The sequence below is a fragment of the Rhinoderma darwinii genome, chromosome 4 (genome assembly GCF_050947455.1).
Source record: "Rhinoderma darwinii isolate aRhiDar2 chromosome 4, aRhiDar2.hap1, whole genome shotgun sequence".
NCBI lineage: Eukaryota > Metazoa > Chordata > Amphibia > Anura > Rhinodermatidae > Rhinoderma > Rhinoderma darwinii.
This window is the reverse complement of record NC_134690.1, coordinates 103,157,911-103,177,634: the sequence shown is the minus strand read 5'-3', so window position 1 is coordinate 103,177,634 and position 19,724 is coordinate 103,157,911. Positions and strand designations below refer to the sequence as shown.

At 44.4% G+C, this 19,724-nt stretch overlaps 1 long non-coding RNA gene across 1 annotated transcript in view; it reads right to left on the bottom strand.

The window, feature by feature from the left end:
* Positions 1-19,724, bottom strand: part of LOC142760802 (uncharacterized) — a 37,331-nt gene that overhangs the window by 2,445 nt on the left and 15,162 nt on the right. The window lies entirely within an intron of this gene.

The following is a 19,724-nucleotide window of genomic DNA, read 5'->3' as shown; positions in this document are numbered from 1 at the left end:
AATGTTAAGCTTTTTTCCAACAGAGAAATACACCGTGTTCCAAATTATTATGCACATTGGATGTAAGTGTCATAAACATTTAATTATTAGTTTTTCAATTAAACTCATGGATGGTATTGTGTCTTAAGGCTCTTTGGATCATTGTAATCAATCTCAGACACCTGTGATAATTAGTTTGCCAGGTGTGCCCAATCAAAGGAAAACTACTTAAGAAGGACGTTCCACATTATTAAGCAGGCCACAGGTTTCAAGCAATATGGGAAAGAAAAAGGATCTCTCTGCTGCCGAAAAGCGTGAAATAGTGCAATACCTTGGACAAGGTATGAAAACATTGGATATTTCAAGAAAACTTAGGCATGATCATCGTACTGTGAAAAGACTTGTGGCTGATTCAGAGCACAGACAGGTTCGTTCAGATAAAGGCATAATGAGGAAGGTTTCTGCCAGACAAATTAATAGGATTAGGAGAGCAGCTGCTAAAATGCCATTGCAAAGCAGCAAACAGGTATTTGAAGCCGCTGGTGCCTCTGGAGTCCCACGAACCTCAAGGTGTAGGATCCTCCAGAGGTTTGCAAGTGTGCATAAAGCTATTATTCGGCCACCCCTAAACGATGCTCACAAGCAGAAACAGTGGGCTCAGGAATACATGAAGACTAATTTTCAAACCGTGTTGTTTACTGATGAGTGCCGTGCAACCCTGGATGGTCCAGATGGATGGAGTAGCGGATGGTTGGTGAATGGCCACCATGTCCCAACAAGGCTGCGACGTCAGCAAGGAGGTGGCGGAGTCATGTTTTGGGCTGGAATCATGGGGAGAGAGCTGGTAGGCCCCATTAGGGTCCCTGACGGTGTGAAAATGAACTCTGCAAAGTACGTAGAGTTTATGACTGACCACTTTCTTCCGTGGTACAAAAAGAAGAAACGTGCCTTCCGTAGCAAAATTATCTTCATGCATGACAATGCACCATCTCATGCTGCAAAGAATATCTCTGTGTCATTTGCTGCTATGGGCATAAAAGGAGAGAAACTCATGGTGTGGCCCCCATGTTCCCCTGACCACAACCCTATTGAGAACCTTTGGAGTATCCTCAAGCAAAATATCTATGAGGGTGGGAGGCAGTTCACATCAAAACAGAAGCTCTGGGAGGCTATTCTGACATCCTGCAAACATATTCAAGCAGAAACTGTCCAAATACTCACAAATTCAATGGATGCAAGAATTGTGAAGGTGATATCAAAGAAGGGGTCCTATGTTAACATGTAACTTGGCCTGTTAAGTTATTTTTGATTGAAAGAGCTTTTGATTTCTGTAAATATGACCTCCTGATGCTGCAAATTCAACAAATTACCATTTTAGTTCTCTTTACAACCTTTAAAATGTTTTGATCTCTGTTGTGCATAATAATTTGAAACAGTGCATTTTGAGTTTTTTACTTCTAAAAAAAAATCTGTTATCAATAGGAGATTTGTTCAATAAAATTTGCATTATACGCCAACGGTTGATGGCTTGAAGATTATACTGACTGTCATTTGCATCGACTATTTAGGAAAATCAGCGAAAAATAACATTTGCATAATAATTTGGAATGCGGTGTATCACTGTTGGTCAGTGTGTAATTAGACAAATGAATTACCTTCATGCCCCATTGTCCCAGATTAGAGTCAGCTCCCTTACTGGTCTTTTTCTTGGGATATATAGACTTATTGTAATTCCTCCATGTAGATAGTGCCACACAGCCCCCCTTTGTAAATAGCACCACACAGCTCCCCCTTGTAGACAGTGCCACACAACCCCCCCTTGTAAATAGCGCCACACAGCTCTCACTTGTAGATAGCGCCACACAGCCCCCCTTGTAAATAGCGCCAAACCCCCCCTTGCTCTTAGTGCCACACCCCCCTTTCTCTTAGTGCCACACTCCCTCCCCTTTCTCTTAGTGCCACAACTCCCCTTTTCTCTTAGTGCCACAACTCCCCCCTTTCTCTTAGTGCCATACCCCCCCTTTCTCTTAGTGCCACACTCCACTCCCTTGCTCTTAGTTCCACACTGCAAACAGAGCGGAGAGCGGTAGCGTACTGCTGCCACTCTCCACTCTTCCTGACGTGACTTACTGTGGGAGGAGGCAAGGCGGTCATGCGGCGCATCGGCGGAGTTCCACTTCTGACTGGGGTCGGTGACGGCCCGGGAGTGGACCAGTCCAGTCACCTAAACTCATGACGCTGACGTGAGTTCAGGTGACAGGTCAGGTGACTGGATTGGTCCACTTCCGGGCCGTCACCGACCTCACTTGGCATTGGCCTGCATATTTTCAGATTCCGCAGAAGTCAAGCGGAATCTGAAAATATGCCCGGCCTTGGCCTATTCTTCCTTTGCACTGTGCATATACATTTCAGTGCATGTGCAGTGCAAAGTTCTGAAGAATGAGGAAAAATCCTGGACTGTGTTTTTTTCTGCCAGAGGCTACGGACGGCAGAAAAAAACACCTATTTTTGTGGACTGTCTGTAAATTTACGGACGGTTGGCAACCCTGCATGGCACAGCCATAACCTCTCTAATGGACTCCAAGGATATAATACAACTTTGTTCCCATCAGTTATCCTCCCAGTTTTGTAATAGGTGCTGGAAGTTTCTAATTTTAAAATCTATCATTTTGATATTAATAGTGAATTCCCCTTGCTCTTTACGCATAAGGAGCCAGATTCTAAGAGAGTTGAACACTATATAAGAGAGGTTGTGTGGGTTAGACAGATTCAAGCTGTCAAAAATCAAAAGTTGTTTCAAATGCCATCCATTTATTAAAGACGTGACTTTTAGCTTAACCCACACAGGGGTTACATTGTCTTGACACCAAAATGTAGTTGGTTCTATAATTGTAGCTTTATAGTAAGACACTAGATTTGGTATCCCCAATCCACTATTTTTCATATTTAAAGAGGCTCTGTCACCACATTATAAGTGGCCTATCTGGTACATAATGTGATCGGCGCTGTAATGTAGATTACAGCAGTGTTTTTTTATTTAGAAAAACGATCATTTTTGACGGAGTTATGACCTATTTTAGCTTTATGCTAATGAGTTTCTTAAAGGGCAACTGGGCATGTTTTACTATATGGCCAAGTGGGCGTTGTGGAGAGTAGTGTATGACACTGACCAATCAGTGACCAATCAGCGTCATAAAAAATAGATATTGGGATGCACTCCTCAATCAATTGGCGTGGTGCTAGTAAGGTAGGGACGAGAATCCCACAATATTGAAAATATACAACCCCAGCACTCACAGAGGTACGCAAAAGATCCAGATGCAAACAAATTTAAGTTTTATTGCAACAAAAGATGGTAAAGTTGAGGTGGAAAGCGACTTGTGTTCACAGGGAATATCCGGCGGACAACCCATACCAGTGATATCGTCTTACAGCGACCGTGACAAAGGACGAGGTTCGGCCGAAACGTCTTTACCAAGTCGCTTTCCACCTCAACTTTACCATCTTTTGTTGCAATAAAACTTAAATTTGTTTGCATCTGGATCTTTTGCGTACCTCTGTGAGTGCTGGGGTTGTATATTTTCAATCAGCGTCATAAACTTCTCTCCATTCATTTATACAGCACATAGCTATATCGCTATGTTCAGCCACATAAACACACTATAACGTTACTGCAGTGTCCTGACAATGAATATACATTACCTCCAGCCAGGACGTGATGTGTATTCAGAATCCTGACCTAAACAAGCCATGATTAAGGATGCTGCGGTCGTCTGAAACGCGTAGGCAGCGTGCATAATCTTCATCCACCCTAGCACTTGGAAAATTGTTCATATTTTTTAAAATATTTTTCTAAATAAAATTGGAACCGTTTTTCCCTTCTTAAAATTCGATCTATCGTTTTGGCGCTGGATTTTTTCCTTGTTCTCCTGTTTGTTCCCCTACACTGTGTGCCGACACAGAGTTCCAGGCGCAGCAAGACTCTGCCATAAAAGGTGAGCTGCAGGATTTCTCCCAAATTTTTTCTCTAATTTAAAATGCACTGTGGTCTAGCAACCATGCACTTGGAAAATTGTTCATATTTTTTCATATATTTTTTTAAATATTTTTCTAAATAAAATTGGAACCGTGTTTCCCTTCTTAAAATTCTATCTATCGTTTTGGCGCTGGATTTTTTCCTTGTTCTCCTGTTTGTTCCCCTACACTGTGTGCCGACACAGAGTTCCAGGCGCAAGACTCTGCCATAAAAGGTGAGCTGCAGGATTTCTCCCAAATTTTTTCTCTAATTTAAAATGCACTGTGGTCTAGCAACCATGCATTTACACATTCCTTCAAGTCAAAACTGCTAGGTGAATCTGTAGTGTGACAACTCAAATTGGAATAATCTGATGCAACATGTTTAATGTAATCCATTTTAATATTTAACCCTAATAACTGCTTGGAGACACAGCCAGTTTTGGCCTTGTGGACACAGTCTATTTTTTCAAATTTGACATGTGTCACTTTATGTGGTAATAACTTGGGAATGCTTTTACTTATCCAAGCGATTCTGAGATTATTTTCTTGTGACATATTGTACTTTATGTTAGTGTAAAAATGTGATCGATAAATTCAATATTTATTTGTGAAAAACACCAAAATTTTTGAAAATTTGCAAAAATTAGCGTTTTCTAAATTTAAATGTATCTGCTTGTAAGACAGATAGTAATACCAAACAAAATAGTTACTAGTTTACATTTTCCATATGTCTACTTTATGTTTGCATCGTTTTGCACTCCGCCCAGCTTACATATACCCTGATGTACTCCGCCCAGCTTACATATACCCTGATGTACTCCGCCCAGCTTACATATACCGATGTACTCTGCCCAGTTTACATATACCGATGTACTCTGCCCAGCTTACATGTACCCTGATGTACTCCGCCCAGCTTACATATAACCTGATGTACTCCGCCCAGCTTACATATACCCAGATGTACTCCGCACAGTTTGCATATACCCTGATGTACTCCACACGGCTTACATATACCCTGATGTACTCCGCACAGCTTACATATACCCTGATGTACGCCGCACAGCTTACATATATCCTGATGTACTCCTCCCAGCTTACATATACCCTGATGCACAGTTTACATATGTGACCACATTATAACTTGGGAATGCTATTACTTATCCAAACGATTCTAAGATTGTTTACTTGTGACATATTGTACTTTATGTTAGTGTAAAAATTTGATCGATAAATTCAATTTATTTGTGAAAAACACCAACATTTTTAGAAAATTTGCAAAAATTTGCGTTTTACTAAATTTAAATGTATCTGCTTTTAAGACAGATAGTAATACCACACAAAATAGTTACTAGTTTACATTTCCCATATGTCTACTTTATGTTTGCATCGTTTTGCACTCCGCCCAGTTTACATATACCCTGATGTACTCCGCCCAGCTTAAATATTCCCTGATGTACTCCTCACAGCTTACATATACCCTGATGTACTCCGCCCAGCTTACATATTCCCTGATGTACTCTGCCCAGCTTACATATACCCTGATGTACTCCGCACACAGTGGCGTAACTACCGCCATAGCAGACGAGCGGCTGCTACGGGGCCTGCGGCATGAGGGGGCCCGTGTCGCCCGCCGGCACGGGCCCCCACCATGGCCGGAGGCGCCGCTATGGCTGCTACAGCGGGACACCACTGGACAGTACGGCAGAGCAGGGAGGTATCTCCCCGCTCTGCCATTTAACAAAAGACATGTATCCCCTATCCACAGGATAGTGGATACATGTGTGATCGCTGGCAGCGATAAGGCGAACGGGGGACTGTAAGTCCCCTGAAGTTCTTCATCACAAACCTCTGACTTCCGGGGTCTGTGTCGGCAGCTCCGTAGAAATGAATGGAGCGCTGGGCGCGCTTGTGCACATGCGTGACCCGCGCTCCTTTCATTTTAATTGAGCTGCGCAGACCCCGGAAGTCCGAGGTTAGTCATGGAGAACTTCGGGGGACTTTCAGTTCTCCCTATCGCTGCCAGCGATCACACATGTATCCCCTATCCTGTGGATAGGGGATGCATGTTATTTGTAGCACACACTGTAGGTCGCATTTTTTTTGGGGGGTTGGGGACGCTGTATGGCGATCCCTACAGGTGGGGGGCTGTATGGCGTTCCCTACAGGGGGGGGGGGCTGTATGGCGTTCCCTACAGGGGGGGGCTGTATGGCGTTCCCTACAGGGGGGACTGTATGGCGTTCCCTACAGGGGGGACTGTATGGCGTTAGCACCATACAGCCCCCTCTGTAGATAACGCCGTACAGCCCCCACTGTAGATAACACCATACAGCCCCCCCTGTAGGTAACGCCATACAGCCCCCCTCTGTAGATAACGCCATACAGCCCCCCCTGTAGCTAACGCCACACAGTCCCCCTGTATATAACGCCATACGGCCCCCTCTGTAGATAACGCCATACAGCCCCCCTGTAGATAATGCCATACAGTCCCCCCTGTAGATATCTACAGAAGGGACTGTATGGCGTTATCTACAGGGGGGACTGTATGGCGTTATCTACAGGGGGGACTGTATGGCGTTATCTACAGGGGGGACTGTATGGCGTTATCTACAGGGGGGACTGTATGGCGTTATCTACAGGGGGGACTGTATGGCGTTATCTACAGGGGGACTGTATGGCGTTATCTACAGGGGGGACTGTATGGCGTTATCTACAGGGGGGACTGTATGGCGTTATCTACAGGGGGACTGTATGGCGTTATCTACAGGGGGGACTGTATGGTGCTATCTACAGGGGGGGCTGTATGGCGTTATCTACAGGGGGGGGGGCTGTAAAAAAGGCACTATATACAAGGGGGGGTTGTGTGACACCCAGGGGAGGGGGGACCCCAGTCAAAAGTTTGCTATGGAGCCCAGTCTTTCCTAGTTACGCCCTGTCCACACAGTTTACATATACCCTGATGTACTCCGCCCAGCTTACATATACCCGGATGTACTCCGTACGGCTTACATATACCCTGATGTACTCCGCACAGCTTACATATACACTGCTGTACGCTGCACAGCTTACATATATCCTGATGTACTGCGCACAGCTTACATATACACTGATGTACTCCTCCCAGCTTACATATACCCTGATGCACAGTTTACATATGTGACCACATTATAAGCTGAAATACAAAAAAATAACTACCAAGCAAAATTTACGCTCTAAAACCCAAATGGCACTCATTCTGAGCGCGACAGTGTGCCCAAACAGCAGTTTATGACCACATATTGAGTATTGCTGTACTTTGGAGAATCCACTCAACATTTTATGGGGTGTGTCTCCAGTGGCACAGGCTGGGCACAACATGGTCACTGAAATGGCAAATCAATGGAAAAATGGCAATTTTCAATCAGCAACATCCACTGTGCACTAATTTATGCAAAACACTTGCTGGGTCAAAATGCACACAATACCTCTAGATGAATTTCTTCAGGGATGTAGCTTCCAAAATGGGGTAATTTTTCGGGGCTTTCTACTGTACTGATACCTCAGCTCAATGCAACATGGTGTCAGAAAACTAATCTTGTAAAATCTCCACTCCGAAAACCAAATTGCGCTCCTTCCCTTTAGAGCCCTGCTGTGTGCCCAAATAACATGTTATGACCACATGTTGGGTATTGCCGTACTCGGGAGAAATTTCTATGTGTGGCTTTTTCTCCTTTATCTTTTGTGAAAATGAAAAAAATAAACTTTTCAGTGGAAAAAATCTGATATTAATTTTTACGGCCGAATTCCAATAAATTCTGCAAAACACCTGTGGGGTCTAAATTCTCACTATACCACTAGATAGATTCCTTAAGGTGTGCAGTTTCCCAAATGGGGTCACTTTTGGAGGGCTCCTACTGTTTTGGTCCCGCAGGGGCTTTTGAAATGTGACACCCGAAAACCATTCCAGTAAAATTTGAGCCCTGCAGGGTGTCCAAACAGCAGTTTATGACCACTTATGGGGTATTGCCGTAATCGGGAGAAATTGCTTTTCAAATGTTGGGCTGCTTTTTCTCCTTTATTCCTTGTAAAAATTTAAAATGTCCACGTTTTATCTGAAAAAAAATGTAGCTTTTCAATTTCATGGCCTAATTCCACTAAATTCGGCAAAAAACCTGTGGGGTCAAAATGCTCCATATACCCCTAGATAAATTCCTTCAGGGGTGTAGTTTACCAAATGGGATCACTTTTGGGGGTTTCCAATGATTTTGTCCCGCAGTGGCTTTGCAAATGTGACATGGTGCGGCAAACCATTCCAGCTAAATTTGAGCTCCAAAAGCCAAATGGTGCTCGTTCCCTTCTAAGCCCTGCCGTGGGTCTAAACAGAAGTTTATTGCCATATATGGGGTATTGCTATGCGAAGAAGAGTTTGCTTTACAAAGTTTGGGGTGCTTTTTCTCCTTTATTATTGTGAAAATGGAAAAATCTGAGCTACAACTACATTTTATTAGAAAAAAACTTACATTTTCATTTTCACTGCCTAATTCCACTAAAATCAGCAAAAAACCTGTGGGGTCAAAATGCTTACTATACCCCTCGATAAATTCCTTGAGGGGTGTAGTTTCCCAAATGTGGTCACATTTGAGGGTTTTCCCACTGTTTTGGTCCCACAGGGATTTGAAAATGCGACATTGCACCCGAAAACCATTGCAGCAAAAGGCCAAATGGTGCTACTTCCCTTCTGAGCTCTACCGTGTGTCCAAACAGCAGTTTATTACCACATATGGGGTATTGCCGTAATCGGGAAAAATTGCTCTTCAAATGTTGGGGTGTTTTTTGTCCTTTATGCCTTGTAAAAAAAAATTAATTTGTACGTTTGTTTGGAAAAAAAATTGAGAATTTAATTTTCACGGCCTCATTCCACTAAATTCAGCAAAAAACCTGTGGGGTCAAAATGCTCACTATACCCCTTGATAAATTCTTTGAGGTGTATAATTTGCCATATGGTGTATTTTTGAGAGTGTTTCCAGTGTTTTTGCCCCACAAGACCTTTTCAAACCTGACATGGTGCCTAAAATATATTCTAATAAAAAGGCCACAAAACCCTCTAGGTGCTCCTTTGATCTGAGGCCTGTGTTTCAGTCCATAAGCACACTAGGACCACATGTGGGATATTTCTAAGGGCATGACCACACGTGGCGGATTTCCTCCGCAACTGTCCGCATCAATGCCGCACAGAATCTGCGTTGCAGATTCTGCTGCGGATCTGCACAAAATGTGCAGAAAATTGATGCGGACTAGCTGCTGCGGACTGCGGTAAAAGTACTTCCCTTCTCCCTATCAGTGCAGGATAGAGAGAAGGGACAGCACTTTCCCTTGTGAAAGTCAAAGAAATTCATACTTACCGCCCGTTGTCTTGGTGACGCGTCCCTCCTTCGGCATCCAGCCCGATCTCCCTGGATGACGCGGCAGTCCATGTGACCTCTGCAGCCTGTTATTAGCCTGTGATTGGCTGCAGCCGTCACTTAGACTGAAACGTCATCCTGGGAGGCCGGACTGGAGACAGAAGCAGGGAGTTCTCGGTAAGTATGAACTTCATTTTTTTTTACAGATACATGTATATTCGGATCGGTAGTCACTGTCCCGGGTGCAGAAACAGTTACTGCCGATCGCTTAACTCTTTCAGCACCCTGGACAGTGACTATTTACTGACGTCTCCTAGCAACGCTCCCGTCATTACGGGAGCCCCATTGACTTCCTCAGTCTGGCTGTAGACCTAGAAATACATAGGTCCAGCCAGAATGAAGAAATGTCATGTTAAAAAAGCAAGACGGATCCGCAGCACACATAACATGTGCATGACAGCTGCGGACTTCATTGCGGAAATTAGAATCTCCATTGAAGTCAATGGAGAAATTCCGCCATGAGTCCGCCACTGCTCCGCAACAGACAGAGCCTGCTGCGGACACCAAATTCCGCTCCGCAGCCTATGCTCCGCAGCGGAATTTTACGCCTCGTCTAAACGAACACTGCTAAATTAAAGTGTAAGTCAATGGACAAACGGCTCCGCTGCGGATTAACGCTGCGGAGTGTCCGCAGCGGAATTTAAGTGAAATTCCGCCACGTGTGAACCCAGCCTAAAAACTGCAGAATCTGGGCAATAAATATTGAGTTGTGTTTCTCTGGTAAATCCCTCTGTTTTACAGAAATAAAAGAATTATGAATTTTTGCAAAAAAAAATGAAATTTGGAAATTTAACCCCTACTTTGCTTTCATTCTTGTGAATCTCCTAACGAGTTAAGAAAATTTCTTAATGCTGTTTTCAATACTTTAAGGGGTGCAGTTTTTTTAAATGGTGCGATTTTTGGGGGTTTGTATTGTATGTGCCCCTCAAAGCCACTTCACAACGGAACTGGCCCCTGTAAAAATAGCCTTTTGACATTTTCTTGAATATGTGAGAAATTGCTGCTAAAGTTCTAAGCCTTGTAACATCCTAGAAAAAGAAAAGAGTGTTCAAAAAAACTATGCCAACATAGAGTAGACATATGGGATATGTGAAATAGTAACTAGTTTGTGTAGTATTACTATCTGTTTTACAAGCAAATACATTTAAATTTAGAAAAGCGCTAATTTTTGCAAATTTTCTCAACATTTTGGTGTTTTTCACAAATAAATATTGAATTTATCGTAAAAAAAATTTCACTAACATAAAGTACAATATGTCACGAGAATACAATCTCAGAATCGTTTGGATAGGTAAAAGCATTCCAAAGTTATTACCATATAAATTGACACATTTCAGATTTGATTAAAATCGGCTTCAACTTTAAGGCAAAAACAGGCTGTATCCTGAAAGGGTTAAAGAAGCACTCCCAGCAAAAAATAAATTGTCCCCCCCCCCTGTTTGTATTTGAGGTGGCATAAACGATACTCTGGTGAGAGAACTCACCTATGGCTTTATCTTTTAGTTTCAGCCTACGTTCCGGGCTGCCATTCGGACACATCTGACTAACTGAATCTTACAGCGTCTGACATGTGGACAGGACGTCAGTCCCTCTATTTATTCCTATAAGAGCCGCGACGTGAGTCTAAGGGGGGATTCACACGAGCGTGATTTTCGTGCGTGCAGGCCGCGTATTTTTCGCGCGCCACGCACAGCCCTATAGAAGTCAATGGGGCAGTTCAAACAGTGCGTGATTTGTGCGCAGCGTTTGTTCGCTGCGTACAAAACGCGACAGGTTCAATATCTCCGCGTATTTCGCGCATCACCCACCCATTGAAGTCAATGGGTGCGTGAAAACCACGCAGGTCGCACGGAAGCACTTCCGTGCGAACCGACGGAAACAGCGCACCAGCTGTCAAAAGGATGAATGTAAACAGAAAAGCACCACATGCTTTTCTGTTTCCAAACATCCAAATGGAGTGTCTTTGAGATGAGCGAACCCGGACAATCGAACCGAACTTCACCGGGTTCGGCCGAACTCGTTTTGGCCGAACCCGGCAAAAAAATTTCCGGTACGCGACGTCAGGAGATAGTCACTGTCCAGGGTGCTGAAAGAGTTAAACTGTTTCAGCACCATGGACAGTGACTACCGATCCCAATAAACATGAACCTGTAAAAAAAAACGACGTTCTAACTTACCGATAACTCCCGGCTTCTTCCTCCAGTCTGACCTCCCGGGATGACAATTCAGTCCAAGTGACAGCTCCAGCCAATCACAGGCCAAGCACAGGCTGCAGCGGTCACATGGACTGGCGCGTCATCCAGGGAGGTGGGGCCCGATGTCAAGAGAGGCGCGTCACCAAGGCAACGGCCGGGAGGGAAGTTCTCGGTAAGTACGAACTTTTTCTTTTTTTTTAACAGGTTGCTCTATATTGTGTTCGGCATTCACTGTCGAGGGTGCTGAAAGAGTTACTGCCGATCAGTTACCTCTTTCAGCACCTTGGACAGTGACGGGCGTCGACTAGCCTCATCTCTATGATGGCGGCTGCGCGAAAATCACGCAGCCGCGCATCATACACGGATGACACACGCAGCTGTCAAATGGTTTTTGCGCGCGCAAAATGCAGCGTTGTTTGCGCGCGCAAAAACGCAACGTTCGTCTGAATCTGCCCTCATAGGAATAAATAGAGACTGACTTCCTGTCCACACAGCAGACACTGTAAGATTATTTTTTTGTGTCTTGAAGGGTTTGTCCAGGATTAGAAAAGAGGGTCTTCTATTTTTCCCCAGAAACAGCTCTACTCTTGTCCATAGGCTGTATCTGCACATTGTATAAGCATTTATAGGCAAGTTCAGAGGCCTTTAAATTACGAGGCTATTGGGCATTATTGCAGCCATATTGTTTACATATGACTGCAGCTGTTACACAGCGTGGATTATACTTACCAACATTAAATCCCCCAAATCAGAACACTTTAAGTCCCACCTAGGAACGCCCCTAAAATGCCTGAAAAGGCCCACTTTTCCAGAAAATTTGCATAAACATTGCTAGTTTTGTGGTCCAGTTTGTGGGATTGTCCCATCAAAATCGGGACTGTCGGCAAGTTCGATATATATATATATATATATATATATATATATATATACATACAGTACTGTGCAAAAGTATTAGGTAGTTGTAGAAAAATGCTGCAAAGTAAGAATGTTTTTAAAAATAGAAGTGTTAATAGTTTTTTTTTATCAATTAACAAAATGCAAAGTGAATGAACAGAAGAGAAACTGAAATCAAATCAATATTTGGTGTGACCACCCTTTGCCTTCAAAACAGCATCAATTCTTCTAGGTATACTTGCACACAGGTTTTTGATGGATCTCGGCAGGCAGGTTGTTCCAAACATCTTGGAAAACTAACCACAGATCTTCTGTAGATGTCGGCTTCCTCAAATACTTCTGTCTTCTCATGTAATCCCAGACAGACTTGATGATGTTGAGATCAGGGCTATGTGGGGGCCATATCATCACTTCCAGGGCTCCTTATTCTTCTTTACGCTGAAGATAGTTCTTATTGATTTTGGCTGTATGTTTGGGGTCGTTGTCCTGCTGCAGAATAAATTTGCAGCCAATCAGACGCCTCCCTGATGGTATTGCATGATGAAATAGTATCTGCCTGCATTTCTCGGCATTGAGGACATCATTAATCCTTACCTAATCCCCAACTGTATTTGCTGAAATGCAGCCCCAAACTTGCAAGGAACCCCCTCCATGCGTCACTGTTGCCTGCAGACAGACACTCATTATTGTACCGCTCTCCAGCCCTACAGCGAACAAACTGCCTTCTGTTGCAGCCAAATATTTCAAATATTTGACTCATCAGTCCAGAGCACCTGCTGCCATTTTTCTACACCCCAGTTCCTATGTTTTCATACATAGCCGAGTCACTTGGCCTTATTTCCACATGGAAGGTATGGCTTTATGACCGCAATTCTTCCATGAAGACCACTTTTGGCCAGAATTCTCCAAACAGTAGATGGATGTACCTGAGTCCCACTGGTTTCTGCTAGTTCTGAGCTGATGGCACTACTGGACATCTTCCAATTTCAAAGGGAAGTAAGCATGATGTGTCTTTAGTCTCCTGGCATAAGTATCCTTGGCCAACAACTGCATCTACAGCCCTCAGCGTTGCCAGTTTTTTTGTGCTTCTTCAAAAGAGCTTGAACAGCACATCTTGGAACCCCAGTCTGCTTTGAAATCTTTGCCTGGGAGACACATTGCTGATGCAGTATAACTACCGTGTGTCTTGTTGCTGTGCTCAGTCTTGCCATGGTGGACCTGTGACATTAATCTGTCCTCCACAACCTCACCTTTGTAGCAGAGTTTGGCTGTTCCTCACCCAGTTTTAAGTCTCCTACACAGCTGTTTCTATTACAGTTAATGTTTTTCAACCTATATATGAAAATGATGATCATTATCACCTGTTTGGTATAATTTGTTAATCACACACTTGACTATAATCCTACAAAATCTATGCCTTTTTACAAGTGTACCAAGAAGAATTTGTTGCTGTTTTGAAGGCAAAGGGTGATCACACCAAATATTGATTCAATTTAGATTTCTCTTCTGTTCATTCACTTTGCATTTTGTTAATTAATAAAAAAACAATTAACACTTCTATTTTTAAAAGCATTCTTACTTTGCAGCATTTTTCCATAACTTCCAAAACTTTTGCACAGTACAGTATATATATATATGTATATATATATATATATATATATATATATATATATATATATATATATATAGGTAGAGATAAGCAGCACTCTGCGACAGATTCCAACATGGTAATGGGTGCAAGCAGGTAATCCAGATCCGTGGATTGTAAGACATAAACTAAAGAAATCCCACAGCACTCTGATGGTTCCAAAAAGTATGTGATTTATTCAGTCAACAGCTGCAACGTTTCCGTCCTGCTATAGGACCTTTCTCAAGCATATATATATATATATATATATATATATATATGTATATATATATATATATATATATATATATATATAAAATCAAGAAGTATTCAGAATAGCTATAGTGTGAAGTCCATGGCCGCAGGCCGTCAGGCTCACTCACCTCCTGACGGCGGCAGCCATGGGTCTGCGAGTGCTGCCCCCAGTCTCCTCCTCAGGAGACGCCAGTGCTCACTTCCACTTACCTCAGGCGGGTCTCGTAGGGTGCGCGCGCACGCTCGTGCCCACTCTTAAATGGCCAGCGCAAGCACTTGAAGTTAATGTTAAAATTAGCCCATGAGTACCCTGAACTATAAGAAGGGCTCAGCCCCTTCCTCCCTTGCCTGGGCGTTGTTGTCATACCCTAAGTTTGTCTAGCAAATGGTCTCCCAGTGTTTTCCAGTTCCCAGTGTTCCCCGTTCCTGTAACTGTATCCTTTATCCTGTGTTACCTCGTCAAGTGCCGTACTGAGCTGTGGTCGTGCTGTGCTGTATTCCACGCCTGTCTTGCTACACCACGCCTGACATCTGCCTGCTGTCTAAGTCCCAGCCGAGCCTGTCATTGCTACTGTCCGAGCTGCCACAGGTACGTTATACAAACTATAGACTGTGACCTGCATCCTGTTGGCCAGCTGCCATACCGTCAAGGCGGTACTGCCCTACTGGCAGTCGACCACATGAAACGGAAGGCAGACACGAGGAGAAGAGAACCTCCTCAGTTTCTCCCTGGCACGAAGGTCTGGCTGTCCTCCAGGAATATAAGACTGAGGGTGCCATCATGAAAATTTGCTCCCAGGTTTCTTGGACCCTTCGAGATCCAGCAGCAGATCAACCCTGCCTCCTGCCCTCAAGATCCCCAACTCCTTCCATGTCTCCCTCCTGAAGCTGGTAGTTCTGAACCACTATACCAAGACTCCTAGCCCTGCGTCTGTCTCCAGCGGCCCTTCAGACACCTTTGAGGTTAAGGAGATCTTAAATACCAAGAAAGTAAGAGGAAAAACTTTTTATTTGGTGGATTGGAGGGGGTTTGGTCCTGAAGAGAGGTCCTGGGAGCCAGAGGAGAACCTCAATGCTCCTACCCTTCTGAAGAAAATTCTCTCTCGCTCTGGCCCCAAGAGGAGGGGGCGTAAGAGGGGGGATACTGTCATGTCATGTCCAAGGCCGCGGGCCTTCAGGTTCACTCACCTTCTGAAGGCCGCAGCCATGGGTCTGCGAGCGCTGGCCCAGGTCTCCTCCTCAGGAGACGCCAGTGCTCACTTCCGCTTACCTCGGCCGGGTCCAGTAGGGCTAATTTTAACATTAACTTCAGGTGCGCGCGCTGGCCCTTTAAGAACGGGCATGAGTTAATGTTAAAATTAGCCCATGAGTACTCTGGACTATAAGAAGGGCTCAGCCCCTTCCTCCCTTGCCTGAGTATTGTTGTCGTACCCTAAGTTTGTCTAGCAAATGGTCTCCTGGTGTTTTCCAGTTCCCAGTATTCCCCGTTCCTGTACCTGTATCCTGTGCTACCTAGTCAAGTGCCGTGCTGAGCTGTAGTCGTGCTGTGCTGTATTCCACACCTGTCTTGCTACGCCACGCCTGATGTCTGCCTGCTGCCTAAGCCCAGCCGAGCCTGTCATTGCTACTGTCCGAGCTGCCACAGGTACACTAAACGAACTATAGACTGTGACCTGCGTCCTGTTGGCCAGCTGCCATACCGTCAAGGCGGTACGGCCCAGTGGGTCCATGCACCCAACGTGACATATAGGGGGTAAAAAGGAAGCAGCTGTAACAGGGCCCCTCTGCTACATAAGAACTGATTTTATAAAAGGCACATAGTAGGTGGGGGCCTGTTACAGATGTTGCACTTGGGCTAAAGAACTTCAAGATACATCTCTACAAGTATTTTCCACTTATCTCCATTTATCTATTAACCCCTTCGCGCTCAGTGACGTACTATTCCGTCATGCTGAGCGCATCGTTCGCGCTCAGTGGAATAATACATCACGGGGAAAATGCATCGCCATTTTCCACCAGCACGTTTACGAGCTGTGACAGCTGCTGTTTCGTACAGCAGGCTATCACAGCTCAATACGCCGGTCACACCCCCTCGATCGCCGCTATTGTTCAGTCAGTGACTAACTGACCAATAGCGGTGATCTGTCTCTAAACTTCCTCTCCCTGACATCACATCCTGCTGCAACCGCCCTGAAGGCCTCTGTTGGAGATAGCGAGGCGTTCAGAGCGGTTATTAGAAGAGAGAGAGAAGTGCAAAGTCAGGAAAAAGTAAAAAAAAAATAATAAAAAAAAACTTTTTTCTGCTTCCCACCTCCCCCATCCACTACCCACTCCTGTACCCTACCTCCTTGTGTTTCCCACACGTTTTTGGTCAGTGATCTCCTATCACTGACCACTGCTTAGTCTTCAGGACCAAATTTATATTATTTTTATATTTATAAAATATATATAAAAAATAAATAAATAAATAATAGCTAGTCTACACAATTTAGAAAATTTAACTGGTTATTTTAGTATTAGGGTTAGTTAGTGTCTGGGAACCATCAAAAAGCGTAGTTAGGTATAGTGTCAGGGAATTTAGCGTCAGGAATCCGTCACCATAGTTAGGTTTAGTGTCAGGGAAGCTCGAAATAATCTAGTTAGGTTTAGTCTCATGGAATAGTCGCCGTAGTTAGGTTTAGTCTCAAGGAAGTTCAAATAAAATCTAGTTAGGTTTAGTGTTAGGAACCCTCGCGCTAGTTAGGTTTAGTTTCAGGGAAGCCTCCTCGTTCTATAAAAACACAATGTATTTTTTTTGCTAGTTTAGGTAGCAGCCTATTGCTCCTAGTTAGAGAAGCAAACAAACATGTCCCAATGGACATTTACTCCCGAAGAGGCATATTCATTACTTGCCTCCGAAAAAGGCTCGTCGGATGGTGAGACTCTGTTTTATTTATCAACCTCCTCATCCAGTGATAAAGAAAAGGAACCCCCTAGGAGACGCCCCAGGACCACCACTACAGTGGAAACCCCCGAGCGAAATGACCCCGCCGCAGTTGAAACCCCCAAGCGAAGTGACCCCTCTGCAGTGTAAACCCCCAAGCGAAGTGACCCCATTTGGACCCCCACGACAGACATTTATGAGCCCCAAATCCCTGAGTACACGGGCAGCCCGGGGATCAAATTTAATACTGCAGGGCTCAGTGAAATGGAATTTTTCAAGTTCTTCTTCACTGATGACTTTATAGAGCTTATGGTCTCCAAGACAAATTTATATGCCCAACAGTATATTACTAAGAACCCCACATCATTTTATGCCCAATCCCACAGGTGGACCCCTGTAGACGCAGCAGAGTTGGGCATGTTTGGGGACTTCACTTGAACATGGGGCTTCTGAAAAAGCCGTCCATTAGGACCTACTGGAGCACAGACATGTTATACCACACCCCGATGTACTGTATGGCCATGTTCAGGATGCGTTATGAGGCAATACTTCGCTTCTTACATTATACTGATAATGAGCAGTGCCCACCCCGAGATGACTCCAGTTTTGACCGATTGTATAAACTGAGACCCCTATTAGACCATTTCAGTGCCTGGTTTGCCCAAGCATACACCCCTAAGAAGTGTATTTCTATTGATGAGTCCTTGGTACATTTTAAAGGGAGGCTTCAATACCGCCTGTACCTGCCGAGTAAGAGGGCAAGGTATGGCGCGAAGATATATAAGCTGTGCGAGAGTGCATGAGGGTATACGTACAAATTTAGAATACATGAAGGGAAGGACAGCAGTATTCAGCCCCCAGAATGCCCCCCCTTACTGGGAGTTAATGCAAAAATTGTGTGGGATTTGGTGCACCCACTGCTGGACCAAGGTTACCATCTCTACCTGGATAAATTTTATACCAGCGTTCCACTCTTCAAGTGCCTCGCTTCCAGAAGTACTGTGGCATGCGGCACTGCTAGAAGAAATCTGAGAGGCCTCCCTAAGACTCTGCTTGGGCAAACACTCAGAAGGGGTGAGAGCAGGGCACATCCTAGCTTCAACATATTGTGTGTCAAGTACATGGATTAGAGAGATGTCCTTGTATTGACAACAATACATGGCCACACCAGTACAAACGTACCAGAAACAGGTACCAGTACAGAAACCCCCAAACCAGACTGCATCCTGGACTACATGCGGTACATGGGAGGGGTGGACTTGTCAGATCAAGTCCTGAAGCCCTACAGTGCCATGCGGAAATCGAGGGTGTGGTATAAGAAGCTGGCCGTGAACATCATACTGATGGCATTGTACAATGCGTACGTGCTACATCGATGTGCAGGCCAGAGGGTAACTTTCCTGGAATTTCAAGAGGTGGTTATAAAGAACCTAATCTTTACTTCTGGAAGCGGGGCCACACGCATCGTACCAGGGCAACACTTTCCAGGAGAAGTTCCCAAAACTGCCAAGAAAGGAAAAAGTCAAGAGGTGCAAAGTCTGCTATAAAAGGGGGATAAGGAAGGACACAATACATCAATGCGACACGTGTCCCAAAAAACCAGGGTTCTGTATGAAAGAGTGTTTTAAAATTTATCACACATCCCTTGATTTTTAATCTACCCCAGTTTTACTTATCCTTATGCACTCCGCGCAGCTTATCCCCCTCATCTTTCCCTTCTGAGCCCTGCGCATTATCTTTTACACAATACCTGTGGGGTCAAAATGCTCACTACACCTCTAGATGAATGCCTTAAGGGGTGTAGTTTTTAAAACAGGGTTACTTCTCGGGGGGTTTCAACTGTACTGGTACCTCAGGGACTTCTGCATACATGACATAGCACCAGAAAATCCCCAGTAGGCCAAATGGTGGTCCTTCCCTTCGGAGCCCTGCCGTGTGCCGAGGCAGCTGTTAACAGCCACATGTAGAGTATTACCATACCTGGGAGAACCCATATTACAGTTTATGGGGTGTATGTATCCGGTGGCACATGCTGGGCACAATATATCGGACACTGAAATGGCATATATGTATAGAAAATTGCAAATCTTACTCTGCACCATCTGCAGCGCATTATCTTTTACACAATACTTGTGGGGTCAAAATGCTCACTACAGCTCTAGATGAATTCCTTAAGGGGTGTAGTTCTTAAAACTGTGTCACTTCTCGGGGTTTCAACTGTACTGGTACCCCAGGGGCTTCTGCATTACATGACTTAGCACCAGAAAATCCCCAGTAGGCCAAATGGTGGTCCTTTCCTTCTGAGCCCTCCCATGGGCCCAAACGGCATTTTATCACCACAAATGGGGTATTGCCGCACTCAGGACAAATTGGGCAACACAATGGGGTTTTTTTT